Below are 14,521 nucleotides of genomic sequence, written 5' to 3'. Positions count from 1 at the left end.
TCCTAAGGTAAAAATATTAGTAACAGATCAATAATTTCCATTTTCTTTCCTAATGTAATGCCCTACCTAAATTAATGATGCTTCTGTCCCTCATTTTTTTGTGTTGCAAAAATAAGAATGTTTTACTCTTTCTGCAGCTCTGCTCTATATTCGAACTGGATAAATTAAAATTTTAAACCCCTAATTCCCAATCTCCCTCTCTCAGAAATTCATCTCATTCTTCTCACATGCTTGTAAAACAGCAGGCATTAGAACTGAAGCTAACACAAGTATAACAGGGTTGTATAGTGAGGGGCAACTAGAGGCTGCTTTGGTTTCAGAATGTTAACACAGACTAATTATAAAGAAAAGTGCATCATATAGGATATTTATCTAGTTTCAGCTATCCACATTTTCATACTGTAGGTAGAATACGACCACTAAACAAATATCTAAAAAAAAAGAACAACAAAAACAAATGAACAAACAAACAAAAACCCTCAGCAGAACGATAACATAATTTGCTATCATGACACTTGTTTATATTTATAATAAGACCCCTTGCTAGGAATACTGCTAGGCTGAAATTCCTATGGTCCTGTGCTTTTCTTGCACAGTCCTCACTCTGTTTTCACAATTTAGTCATTTGGTTACACTGACCAAAACATATTTCAATGAAATACAAAACAGAGGCAGAGAGGCAAAGTCAAGCTCAATTAGCAGATTTCAAAAAAAAAAACAACACCAAACCACCTGCAATCATGCTGTCACCCTCATTAGCAGCAGAGGTGAAGAGGGTAAAACAAAGTGCAATTTGTTGCCAATTTTCAAGGGAAAGAAATCCTGTCACTGAATAAAGTCTTGTTAGAGTGGTGCCCTGAAGAAAGCAAATGAAATATGTAGTTTGGTATGGATTTGCAACTACAGAAATAATCTTTAAAAGTGAATTGGAAACTGAGGATGGTACAGTCACCAAAACGCTGCAATAGCAACTGGCACAGAAACTGAAATTGATCTTAAGACATCCTGTTCAGAGCTCTGGAAGTCTTTGTGAGAGCCATTAAGAGTTAGGATATCTGTGCATTTTTAAGGCGTGTTTTTAAAATTTTGCCACATATTTATTTCCTAGTTAAAAAAAAAAAAAAGTATTATTTCAATGTCTCTGTTTTTAAGCAGAGATGGAAGGTGAAAGCTACATAATATAACAGCAAACACAGCTAACTGGTTAGAGGTGGCCTGCCACACTGGGCAAGCCATGTATAGTGGCATATGGCAAACTCACAGAAAGTAAGTCTGTACTCCAATAAACCTTTCCTAGTGTAAATCCTTCATTGGGTGGGGATATTTCTTAATCTGATAAAAGCACCCAGACCTCTGAAGGTCAAAAATTGCTAAGAGAAGCTTTAGGGTCACACAGAGAAGGCAGTTGCTGTGATTTGTATAAATCAGTACATTTATAATTTTGCCTTACTTAATTGGAATGAGGCTTTCTGTGTTTATGAACACAAAAATAACTGTGTTTCCATGTTCCTCAGGCTCCTCTCTGTTTTTGTAGTGGTACAGGAAGAGAGAGAGGAGGCACCTTTTCAGTGTTGAATGATACTTAAGGTCGTAGAGGAAGCAGAAGGAAGAAACCTCACATGAAGAACCAGCATTTGTTTTGAGGAACTTCTGAGGTCCCAGTGTATGAAACCCAGTCATACCTGCTTGTGTCCATATCTGAAAAAATAGTTGTGTCCACTCTTGTGGGAGGTCATCTCTGTTGACTTTTCTCATTCTAGTTTTCTTAAAAGAAAAGCAGGTTGCAGTTGTTCTCAGGTTCCCAGCACCATGGTGCTCCTTCATCCTGTGGGACATGGCTGTGCACTTATATCAGACACTACAAAGGCCCTTAGCCACACCATCTTGCACCCCTTTTCTCGTCATTTTCAACTTATTGATGTGCTGAAGAAATCCTCATTTTTATAAGGGTTGAAGGAAAGAACATGTTGGTTCTCCTAACTTGTGCGTTCTGATTTCATAAAGGGTTACTTAAAGTAGCAGATTCAACAATAATTCATGTTCACCAGTTTCATGTGTTTTTATTGAGAGCAGCAACATGAGACTGTAAATACATGGCCCAAGCATGGGGTGGGAATCATTAAGAGAAGAAGTGCAATAGCATCCAAGAGACCCAGTAGATAACTCTACAGAGCTGATTGAAGGACAGGTTGGCTGCATATGTGGAGAAAAATAGGAGGTAAGGAACCACATAGCCTTCCTTTTAATGGGTTCTTCACTGTTCAGAGACTCAAAAAGATTTTACAAATATAAAGTAAAAATAGAGTCTCACAACCTCTTCTGGAAACAGGAACATCACCTATTTTTTTCCAGAAGGCTTTTTGGTTCTGGCCAAACTAAGATGGCAAACATTGAACCTATCACTTGAGAATACAAAACCTGCAATAAAAACAGGAGCTTGTCCCAGGTTTGTAATAGAGCAGTCCAACTGTCCTGGCTTGGTCCAAAGCGATCTGTTTACGTCTGCTGACCAGTGATTCACTTTTGCTTCCTAACCTCATGCGGTTGCACCTCCCAAAGGCATCTTAGACATCTGACCTCAGGCTTTTGTTTCACTGGCTACATACTTACGGCGTTTCCAGTGCTAAGTAATTTCAGAGTCCTGCCAGGGATCTATCTCGGAACATATTTCTTTTGCAGTTATATGCTTTCATCCGGAAGTATTATGCATGCAGTGGTGTCTGGTATCATCCAGAGATACCTGCTGGTGATTTCAGACCTCATGAGCTGTTATTTGTATGCTTGCATATGCCAGAAACTATTCCCTAATGGCCTTACCCGTGTCTCTCTCTTGCCTTCCTTTCTGGGGTAAAGCTCACTTTGAGTTTGGGCTTTTGTTCCTTCTTCAGCCCGATCAGTTGGTTAACACACCACAGGTGTTGCATTTTCATTCCTTTGTTGGCTGTATGTTTCCTTTTACAGTGAGAAGTTTTCCTGGAAAAAAAAAAAAAAAAAAAAAGAGCAAGCAAATGTCAACAGTGGTGTTTGTGGACAGTCCAAGTACACTGACCCACTTGAAAATCAACTCAGAAAACAGCAGAAATAGCACGCCTCTGCCTCTGGATCATGCACACTGCTTTGTCTGTGATTTTCTTACATGCCTACTGCACTGGGTGTCCTGTGCTATCACATGTCTATGAAAATGTCTGAGGTGTTAATAGAAGGAAATTCAGTCCTTAACAAATTTTGTTGCTTAGTCATTACCCCCAAAAGCCAGCTGAAGCTGGAGAAATAATATGGGGAGGAGCACGCTGAGTAAGAGTGAATAAAATCCAGGTGAACTCAAGCAAAGCTCTACAAGCCTTGTATTGCGCTCCCTCAGCCCCAGGGGCAGATCCAAGCCCTGCAGGTGCCACCAAGGGAACATTCAGGAAGGCTTGCTGGGCCCTTGCTGGAGCAGAGCTATGCATATCTGAGCTCTCTCAGTATTCCTCATCAGCTAGTGGTGCTGCTAGCAGTACTAGTATATTCTTCATGGGGTTGTTGCAAGTGTCCTTTTAATGTAGCTCTTTCAGATATTTCTCAGATCTTGCAGAAGAGAAGTTTTCTGTTTTTGTCTCTCCTGCTCCATTACTGCAGCTGGTCACGTTACTCACTATGACCAATTAATCGACAGGTTTAAACTTTTTTTCTGTTCACAAATTGTCCCTGATTCTGCTTTATACCAATATATTCATTACACAGACTGCTCAGACCAGTCATAATCATGATTCTTTTTGATCCCTGGATTATTCATAAATTGATCACAGTGACTATTCAAGTACTTAATCAAAGCTGAATTTAATCAAAGCTCTTCTGTTTTGTGGTTAGTCACTGAAAGAGTGACTTGATGTTGCCTTAGCATTGGAGGTATGACTGAAAGTATTTCAGCCTCGAAAGTTGCTTCCCTTTTCTCACTGGATCTCATGCATCAGAACTGAAAGAAAAGATAACACTTCTGACATGGGTAGTGTGCTTCAGCACCTGAAGCTGTAGATACTGTTACAAAAACCTGTTGTTAAAAAACAGCTTACTTCTGCTTCAACAAAAGATGAATGACAGAATAATTCCTTGATGTTAGTAGTCAGGAATAAAAGCCTGAAATCTGCTTTCTTAAAATATTTATATGCACCACATTTTCAGTTGTTGGAGCATATACAAGCAATGAATAATAAGAGGGCAGATACAGGCTAATCAGATTCTTCTTCAGTGACAATCTCCAAAGCTATTTTTTCATTATTTGGTCAGTTCTGCTTAGCATGGTCTGTGCGACTCCTTGTATATTGAAATCCCTGCCAGAGTGAAGACTGAATAAATGAGAGCTAAAAGGAGGTCAGTAGCTGATGTCAAAACATGCGAAGAAATACCACCAGGCTTGAAGACCTGCCAAATCTCACATGTTGATGATTGAGTCACTTTCTTCAGCCTCCTTCGCACAGTGCCAGCCCAAAACACACTGCCTTGCTACCCGCCATCCTACTTCCACCGTGGGGGCACAGGGACCTGGCAGAGCTTTGTGCATGGGGACGCAGAGTGGGAGGCAGGGGCTGCACCATGGCTGGTGGACGTGGCTGCTGCAATGGCCCTTCCCAGCGTCTGGCACCTGTCCTGCACGTGGCTGCTTCATACAGACACATGTTCTCCTGTGGACATGTGTGTACCCAGAAGAGGCGAGATCTGATTTCCCGAATTCCTGCCAAGGCTTGGATGTCTTCCACAAGAATGCTGTCACTTCATGCTTTACGCTTACCATCACAACGTTAGGTTATGGGATTAGAGGTCCACCTCTGAAGACATAGAGGAGCCTGTGAACACCATGGCAAGTGGGAAAGTCCCAAAAATACATCAGGGAAAGGCCTCCCTGCCTTCCTCCATCAGGGCTGTCTGAGGGAGCCTCACCTCCGTGGGCTGGGGGGACACCCAGCACCAGCTGTCAACTGAAGGCTCTGCAGGGCACCTTATGGCTGCAAGGGACTGTGAGATGCTTAGGTGTTGTGGGACACATTATGAGATGCTGGTAAAAGCATTTTGGGATTGCACAAGGTTTATTACGGAATGGTTAGGGAAGGAACCAGAGGTGGGGAAAGGGAAGGACGAAGGTGGTTTAGGGGGCAACAAGCAGAAAAACAGAGTCATAAAAGAATAAATGGGGCCAGTTCTATGTAAACAGGCTGCTAGTGTGGTGGTGCCCTATCTGTCATATCTGCAGTCTTCCCTGGTTTCTCGTTAAAATCCATTTCTAACTATTTTCCTGGGTGAGTGTCTCCCATTCTGTGTTCATGTGTGTGTAGAGGGTACAAGGGCCAGCAACAGGAGTCAGAATGTGGGGCAGGGGATCCATGTGTATGGCTGCCAACAGCTGGACCAGCAGAGAGTTCCCAAGTTGGTATGTGATCACGGGTGAAGATCCAGCCAGACAGACCAGTGCTTGCCTCTGTTGGTGAGACAACAGGAGGAGCTGGCTACAAGAGGGACCAGGAGGTCCAAGCCAACAGCTAGAAAGACCTGGGGGTCTGGGGGCAGCTGAGAGACCTGCTTGTGTGCATGCCTCTCTGCAGGAGGCCACGGGGGAGAGGAAGGCTCCAGGGACTCAGGACCAGCTAGTGGATGGGCTCTGTGTTTAAGGCCAGTTACTGGATGGATCCATTGAGTGTCCAAGCTATCTGCTGGAGGAACCACCTTGTCCTAGTTTCAGTTAGGATAGAGTTAATTTTCCTCCTAGTAGCTGGTAGGATGCTATGTTTTGGATTAGGATGAGAAGAGTGCTGATAACATGCTGAAGTTTCAATTGTTGCAGAGCAGTGTTTACACCAAGCCAAGGACTTTTCGGCTTCTTGCTCTGTCCTGCCAGCGAGCAGGCTGGGGGTGCAGCAGGAGCTGGGAGGGGACAGACCCAGGGCAGCTGACCCAAACTGGCCAAAGGGGTATTCCATACCATCTGACGTCATGCTAAACAATATATAGGGGTGGCTGGCCGGGGTGGGGGGCCAGCTGCTCGGGGATAGGCTGGGCATCGGTCAGCGGGTGGTGAGCAATTGCATTGTGCATCACTTGTTTCGTACACATTATTAGTAGTAGTACTATTATTATTATTATTGTTATTGTTATTATTATTTTCCTGTCTTAATAAACTGTTTTTATCTCAAGTCACAGGCTTCACTTTCCTGTTTCTCTCTCCCATCCCAGAGAGGGAGGAGGAAGGGTGAGCGAATGGCTGTGTGGTGTTTAGCTGCCGCCCAGGTTAAACTACAACACACCTTCTAAACATTCATGCGTGTTTCCTACTAAAGGACCTACCTCTGTCCTGCACAACCTGAGAGGAGAACAAGATGAGGCTGTTGGAGCTGTTTGGATTTGGGTGAGTGCTCAGAATATTTGTCTGTGATCTGTGTGTCTGGCCATGTATATATTTATATACGTAATGTTTATGCGTACTCTGTGTGTGTGTGTGCCTACCAGGAATATGTGCTCAGCCCCATTACCAGTTGGACCTGGGGGTATGGGGATGCAGCAGTCTTGGGTCTGCTGGGCTGCTGGATGCGGTGACTCCCTAAAGTGTGCAATGTGAAAAGCACACAGCAAGCTGTGTCATGTGCCAGAGAAACCCCCATTAGTACCTTCCTATTAATCAATTAAGCACAGAACTTTAGGCAAAATACCTATCATATACAGTAACATACTGAAGTATAAAAACAATGTACAGAGAAACTAATGTAGTTTTGGTCTTCTCTTAGAGCTGCAGTAGAATCACTGAGGAAAGCAGATATCTGGCATAACTTCATTTAAATGCGTTACAGTTTGCACCCCATTCTTCTCATTACTCTGCTGAAGTACCTCAGATGATCGTTTCCAGATGTCCTGGTTTCAGCTGGGATAGAGTTAGTCTTCTTCCCGGTAGCTAGTATGGTGCTATGATCTGGATTTAGGAGGAAAATAATGCTCATAACACATTGATGTTTTAGTTATTGCAGAGCAGTGCTTACACAGAGCCAAGGACTTTTCAGCTCCTCATGCTGCCCTGCCAGCGAGGAGGCTGGGGGTGCACCAGGAGCTGGAGGGGACACAGCTAGGACAGGTGATCCAGTGACCAAAGGGATGTCCTGTACTGTGTGGCATTGTTCTCAGCAATAACACTGGGGGGAGTTGGCATCAGTCAGCTGGTGGTGAGCAATAGCATTGTGCATCACTTGCTTGTTTGTTTGTTTGTTTGTTTGTTATCTACTTTGTTTTTCCTCTTTTTTATTAAACTGTCCTTATCTCAACTGATGAGTTCTCACACTTTTAACTCTTTTGATTCTCTCCCCCATCCCAGTGGTGGGTAGAGTGAGGCAACATCTCTGTGGTGCTCAGCTGCCTGCCAGGTTAAACCATAACACCAGTCAAGTCAGAAAAAGGACAGCATGAAAGGACTTTTCAAGGGAAGAGAAAGCTATTTGAAATGCAGGGGTAGAAATTTGAGTCTTTTTCTGCCATCTAGAAATCAACAGTTGAAATTCTCAGGTGTCAGCCACTGAAAATATACTAAAAATTTCAGAAAGCCCAGCAGAATGATTTCACTAACATTCCCACTCACAACAGCGTCTCAGTTTTTATGATCAGGTTGGCCTCCAAATTCTTGAAGTAACACCTCTCGAAAGACCATTTCATATTGGAGGATGACAAGGGACACTATTTAACCCAGATTAAGCCTCCTTGCCTGTTTTCTTGCCTGGTGCGTATTGCTGTGTTGCACTCTGTAGCTATATTTCTACACCTCCAAATCCCCTAGGTCTACACGGGAAGAGGGAGACAGAATCGCAAGAAGGGTTCACATACTTAGGCTGTCATTCGCATAAGTCTCTCAAGTGACAACAGCAACAGAGTTTTGCAGCCGCACAGGTGACAGCCGTCGTTCAGGTTTATTCTGCTAACTTCAGACACTTCTTAGGGGTACCTAAATTACTGGCAGTGAAGAGGCTGGCAGTGGAGAGAGACAAGTTTTTCTGCAGGGCATTCAGATGCGAAGACCAGAGCAGCCTCCTGGAGATGATTGTTCCTCTCCACTGACCATACATGAAGCACAAAGCTATATTGCTGCTGACCTTAATGCTTCAAGGACGTATCTAACTTGAGATAGGATATGTCACATTTTATTTGTGTGGATTATACGTAAGAGTTTGTGTTCACCTAATGCACAGATGTGCAGATACATTTTCTCTGTTACCAGTGTATGAGCTAGTATCACAGATGGACTAACCTAAGAGCAGAGGACAGCTTTTGGCCAAAGTGGATGTTGGTGGGACTTAATGAAAGGAGGTGAGCACAGGTCTGTCTTTCAGACTTGGGGTGTGTGAAGTGTAATATTGCTCTAAGTCATGGTCCCATATAGTCATCCTGGCCTGACACCAAGACTCAAATGAGATCCAGGTATTTTATAATCACAACCACACAAATTTGGAGTAGACCTGGTGCAAGAAAATCTCTCTCCCCTCTCCTCCCCATCTTTTCCTAATTCCTCATAAGCATACGTCCACATTTAACAGCAACACACTAAGCTAAATAGTATCCTGTGCTCTAAGAAGGTCCCTTAAAAAATGGGGCTCTAAAAAATGGGTTTGCACTGGCCAGTGGTTAAGTACCTTGCCCAAATACCCCAGAGACATTTGCAAAGCAGCTAGCTGCAGTACATCTGTGCTTAAATTTAAAATAAAATAATAATAATAATAGTAATACACCTAAGCCACTGAATATATTTCTCAAATATTTTTAGAATTTGCACATCTGAAATGCTAAATGATAGCTTCTTGATCAAGGTGACCTTTCACATTTACTTCATTTCATAAAATGGCCCCAAACCAAGATAGAAACAATTCATGATACCTGCAAGTTAACGCTGGAAGCCAAAAACCCTGAATATCGGAATCCTAACAAAAACAGGGCTTTTTCATGCAGATTATTTCACAAAAAATTTGCTGTCTTCAGAAGGGAAAAAACCCTTAGCATATGTTTTGTCCATGAAACGTGGAATAAGCAGAACTGAGAAGCACCCAAGTAATGAGGGAGGAGTAATATAAAAAAAAAAAAAAAAAAAAAAGCGCCTTTTATTTATTAATTGTACCAAGAGTTTTCTTTCAAAATTTCACCCAAGTTAAGCAGTTATGAGTCATGTGCAGATGGTTCAGCGGTGACACATTTACAGCTGCATCCATCTCTCACACAAAGGTGTCTCCACTTGTATTTCCTACCTAGCCACTACCAGCAGCCAAGACTGTGTGGGAGGGTATCCCACACAGATGCCTGAGACAGAAATAGAGACAAAAAACAGACTAGTCCAATTTATGACAATTCAGTGCTAGAGCCTGAACAATTACTGCCATATCCCTCCTGCCATGATACTGAATCACTGACTAATTTCTAAGGCACAGGTTTTACAACGCCTTGTGAATACCAGCAGTAAATTTCTTTAACTGGCACCATTTCTGCTTCCCATCTCTTTGGGCAGAAGCTTTACACATGTGCTCAGACCAGCCAGCGTCATGAAGCCCCTGCTGTCATTCGGGTGGTGTTGCTCTGACAGACGGTTCTCAAGTGGAAGTCAAGAAAGTGATAATATTAGAAACATAATTCACACCCCTTTAAGTGTGGTATGGCTGGAGGTGCAGAGCCTGCTCTAGTGGGATCTGCAGGCATCTAATATGCTTTTTTGTCAAAGCAGTTACCTGGCTTGCAGAAGCACAGACTTTCAGATACATAACAGTGGGAGGAAGCTACTTAAACAAAAGGTGCAGAAAATGAAAGCAGTAGGAAAGGCTTCCCCAGAAGAGTGCAGAGATTTTGTATTATTTAAATCGCTTCTGAATAATGGCCACAGGTATATGTCAGATGTAAAAAGAGAAAAGCTAGTGCTGTTTTAAAATTTGTTACGTAACATCTAAACATTTCTGTTAGTACCTGTCTCCTGGTTGGTAAAGTGATTCTGATTATTTGCATGCAAAAATACAAAATGTCATGTGTCTTTTCACTTGCCACCTTCTAGATAAAGCTGCTTGTTCCTCCTGGGTTCACACAGAGACCTTTGGTCACACTGAGAGAATTCCTACTGAACCTCATGGGATGCTCAGAATAAGGAACTACCGACCCAGGATAGAGGGGAGCAAAATCAGAACTATGAAGTGATCATTCAATTTAATTAGAAGCACTAAATTTACTCCTACATTTATTTTTATTTTTATTTTTATTTTTTTGCTACATTCATCTGTACACTTTCACTTTCCCTAAATATAGTTTGGAGACAAGCTGTCCATCACTCTCATTGATTTCCTTCTCCTGAAAGGCTTCCTGTAGTCTCAGCTTCCTCCTTAAGCAGTTTTCCTCAAGATAATAAGTACTAGCTGCTAGGTGGTTATCTTCCTCTTCTTTCTCTTGCTGTTCCCTTTGCAGAAGTCCTTCCCTTTCTCATGTCTTCAGTCACATCATGCAGAGCATCAGGGCTTGCTTCTTGGTGAGGGGCAGTTTCCCAAGGGAAGCATAGCTCTCGTAGTTCACTGGGAACAGAGTACTCACTGGTACAGACAAGTGCTTTTCTCAGAAAATGAGAGCACATAAGAGCTTGAAGAAAGAATTTCAAAAACATAATTCACAGTGTCAAACTGGATACTCATCAATTATTTAAGTCAATTAAAATAATGGGAATCAAACACTAACAACAGAAAAGAAAGGATGTCTTAAAATACTTCCAAACTGATTTCCTTCATCCTATTTTTGTCCCATTGAACTATATTTATCAGTAATACAGGAGGTTCATTCTTTCCTTTGGTTATTTAAGAAGGACAAACAGACTTCTACCTTGATAATGTATCAACTAAAGCAGAGCAATACATCATTGTTCATGGAAGGGCAAATAAAATACTTGAAAATTTACCAAATAAATATTGAAGATCAAAATACTGCTTTCAGGCAATAGAATAGAAAGCCCTTTCACGGTATGAAGAGACATATACTGTATTTTACCCTTAATTTTTGAGGAAACTTCACCGGCTTTGTTGAGAACAGTTCTTGGCCTACAAGTGGAGCATATATAGAGAAAGGTTAAATGGTAGTGTGATAGTGATAAACTGTGTGAGTAAGGCCACTCTCATGTACTAGACTTCTATTGCAAGAATGCATCTAAACTGTCTAACCATCGTGCAACATCACGTATGTACTAAATACTATGATTACATCAATTTAAATTTAGTACATTTGGAAATAGATATGTAGTTAGCTAAACCATCAGCCCAGTTGTCATCTTGAATAGGATGTTATGAATCATTTTCCCATTTAGCTTTAAGAAATACAATCCGTTTTGCACAGACACTCTGTGAGAGTCAAGTATATTTCAGAGAACTGTTTGAAAAATAGAGAAGGATGGACCAAATTTCTTTTTGTTTCAGATAGAAAAGAATATTAATTGTCTTTGTACTTTCTTTTTTTTTTCTCTCTTTTTTAAAAAAGCCCAAGTAAAACCCCTAATTTGTTTTCAAAACCCATAAAAAGCTTATGGTTTGGAAGCTGAAATGTGCCTCCAAGCAGTGAGGAAGTACAGAGTGAGCCTTTGTAATATAAATGATCTCTTAAGAATCTGAGTTCTGTGCCAGAGCTCAAAATAGTTATTACCCAAAGCAGGAACATTTTCTTCCCCAAACAGGAGCACTGAAAGAAAGAAAAGGACTCACACCCAACCTATGCATGTTATCATACACCAGTTGAATTGATAAAGTGAAAAGCCTGTTTCTACAATCTTCAATTTTTACTTCTACCAAGTTCACAACTAAAGGAATTAAGAAGACAAACGTAGCAACTGAAGATGGAAAAAAGAGAACTCAGCATACTCAAAAGGACCGCTTCTTATTGAAAAGAAACTGCTCCAATTATTATGTGATGTAGATTTCCCAGAAAACACAAGAGGTGAGAACAAACAGAATGATGAGAATAACACAAGTTGAAATTTCTCTCCTTAATGTGCAATCACATTAACAATTGAAGTTTTCTAGAGAAGAGAAGAAATAAAACCTTGAAATACTGAAAGCCTGAGCGAGTGTTTTTAACTAATGGAATATAATTCATTTTAAACATTGTCACTACTTCAAGAGCTCTGCTGTTTGTTATGTAAGTCTGTGAGATTTGCTATTGAGCAGTACAAAGTACTGTATTAGAAAGGGAGGAATGAGAATCTGGTAGCTATTAGCCATATTCTCTTTGCTGAAATCTTGTATTCAGGCAACTGCTATTTTTTCCACATTTGCCTAAGACATTTATGTGTTCCCTGTATCAAACTCTCAGACTGCAAAGTCATTTTAATAAAGATTCGAGTATTAACCTCATGGAAATCTAGGGCTTCAAAGACTCCAACATTCTACTCAAGGAGAATACTTCCTTGGAGACATACCAGCAAGATTGCTTCAAGAAACAAAGTACTGATTTTGTATGTGTGCAAAACTTTCTGCCATTAAAATTGCATTAAAAGGCTAAGAGATTTTGGGTGGCAACATCTGGAAAATTGAGTTCTTTAAATTATGCTATACTACAATACAACATGCTATCCTATACCATAAAATTTCTCTTTTGCAAAAGATAATTAAAAAGGGGAAAAATTAGTACCTGGAAGGGGAAGAAAAAAATAAAAATAGAAATTAAAATAAAAAAAAAATCAAAAGCACAGCATACATAGTAAAATGAGATGAGTATATTTAATAACAAAGCTGTACTAGCTCTCTTTAGTTACAGTGAAAATGTTCCAATGGTCAACTCCTATTACTCTCTCCAGCGTTTTTGATCACTAACAGAAAATAGGCCAGGTAGTATCACATGGTGATCCTGCGAGCCAGCTGTCAGTGGAGAATAGCCTGACCCTACAGTGACCCAGGTTTTCTAAAACAGAAGGATTAAAAAGAGAAATAGTAGATTTCTGTGATTGCCCGTCAGTGAGGTAAAAGGAAATAACAACCTTTGGCAGACAAATCCCTGCTCTTCTCCTCCATAAAGGAGACTACATTTTGAGCGGTTCCAGTACTGTGTCTGGGAAAAAGCAAACAAACAAACAACAACAACAACAAAAAAACAATACCCTGTTGGTGATTGTAGTAGTGTAAAATTGTGTGAAAATTGTGTGAAAATTGTAACTCACCAGGAGTATTATTCTCCTTACCCAGGGTCTGCAGCTAACTTTCACAACACTTTAGGGCATGTGGTACCCCAACGCATGCTATGTCTGGACTGGAGATGGCCCAGGGCTGGAGGAGGCCCTGATGATGGATGCTGATGAGGGATTAGCAAGAGCTATAGACTGACTGTCCTTACAGCAGATTAGTGCCTCGTGCTCATTCCAGAAAATACATTAGGATTGTGTGTAAACTGTAGTGCGAAAAAAGGCTGCAGTGGGAGAGCTGCCCTGTACTGACAGCAGTGTCTCCATTACTCATGAGCTGACAGCAGCTGCAGCCCCAAGTAGTAGCCATGATTCTAGATGGATTTTGCAACCCACAAAACCCTCTTGGACCAGTGTTATTATCTTGTTTAGAAGCATCTGGGCTAAGTGATTTACATTTTTAGCCTTGTTCACCATGTGTCTTTCAAGTTTGGTAACAATAAAACAACTGAAAACATTTATACTAGGAAACATCTGGGGCTAGCACAGACGTCAGAGTCAGGATTCTAATCTGGCATTTGACAATTTGTCTGCTAGCAAAATGTCATATCACTCAGAACGGTAGCCCTTGAGCTTTAGGCAAATGTAAGACATTCAAGCCTCAACAGAAACACCCATCAATAGCTACAAGCCTAAAGCTGCTATGCACAGTGAGCGGTCTTGCATGGAGACAGTACTAACTGCCCATGTGAATTGAGGTGGATAAATCTGAAGGAACATTAGCAAGATCAAACAGGTAGATATTTTTCTGCTTCAGTCCCAGTCGATCCATCAGCCCATCATTCTGTTCTGAGAGCAGATGTAAAACTGTGAGGAACTGCAGTTTCCAGTCACAAGCTTTGAACAGCCCTTTTCTAAACATACCTAACATTTATCAAATTGACCAACTGTAACACGTTTATAAACCTTTGCTTTGTCCAATGTCATTTTCATATTATTATCTTGTGTCCCTCCTCAGCACTAGGCTCCCAAGTGCTGGCGATGGAAAGAGCTGACCCAGGCAGCTCTCAAGGAAGCCAGAAAGTTATCCATACTCATCAGGTGCAGGGTTAGGGTCCGGCATGTGTCTGCTCCAGTTTTAGGCAGATGAAGTTCAGAAGCTACAGACAAAAATAAAAAAATTCCACTCCTTATACTTTCTCTTTAGAATCAGACCTCCTTAGATCCCTGTCCCTTTTTCTCTTCTTCAAATCATTTGGTTCATTCCTCTCACTGATAGAGATCACGATGCATATATGTGTGTTTTTGTGCATGCACAGAAGTGGAGCAAGAAGAGAAGGCAGGGGCTTAGCCAGAGACTTCTAGCCTTGTTCTTCAAAATTTTTCTTCACTCACTAA

General features: G+C 41.3%; 1 long non-coding RNA gene across 1 annotated transcript; it reads left to right on the top strand.

Moving 5' to 3' along the window:
- The first annotated feature begins 6,012 nt into the window (after positions 1–6,012).
- Positions 6,013–12,516, top strand: LOC310893698. Its single transcript, XR_014579219.1, has 3 exons — positions 6,013–6,045; positions 6,166–6,376; positions 11,684–12,516. It is a non-coding gene; the product is annotated as an uncharacterized lncRNA (long non-coding RNA).
- The last annotated feature ends 2,005 nt before the right edge of the window (positions 12,517–14,521 follow it).

This window comes from Anser anser (genome assembly GCF_964211835.1).
Source record: "Anser anser genome assembly, chromosome: 2".
NCBI classification, from domain to species: domain Eukaryota; kingdom Metazoa; phylum Chordata; class Aves; order Anseriformes; family Anatidae; genus Anser; species Anser anser.
The sequence above is the reverse complement of the archived record's forward strand: the minus strand, read 5'-3'. Positions and strand labels throughout refer to the sequence as shown.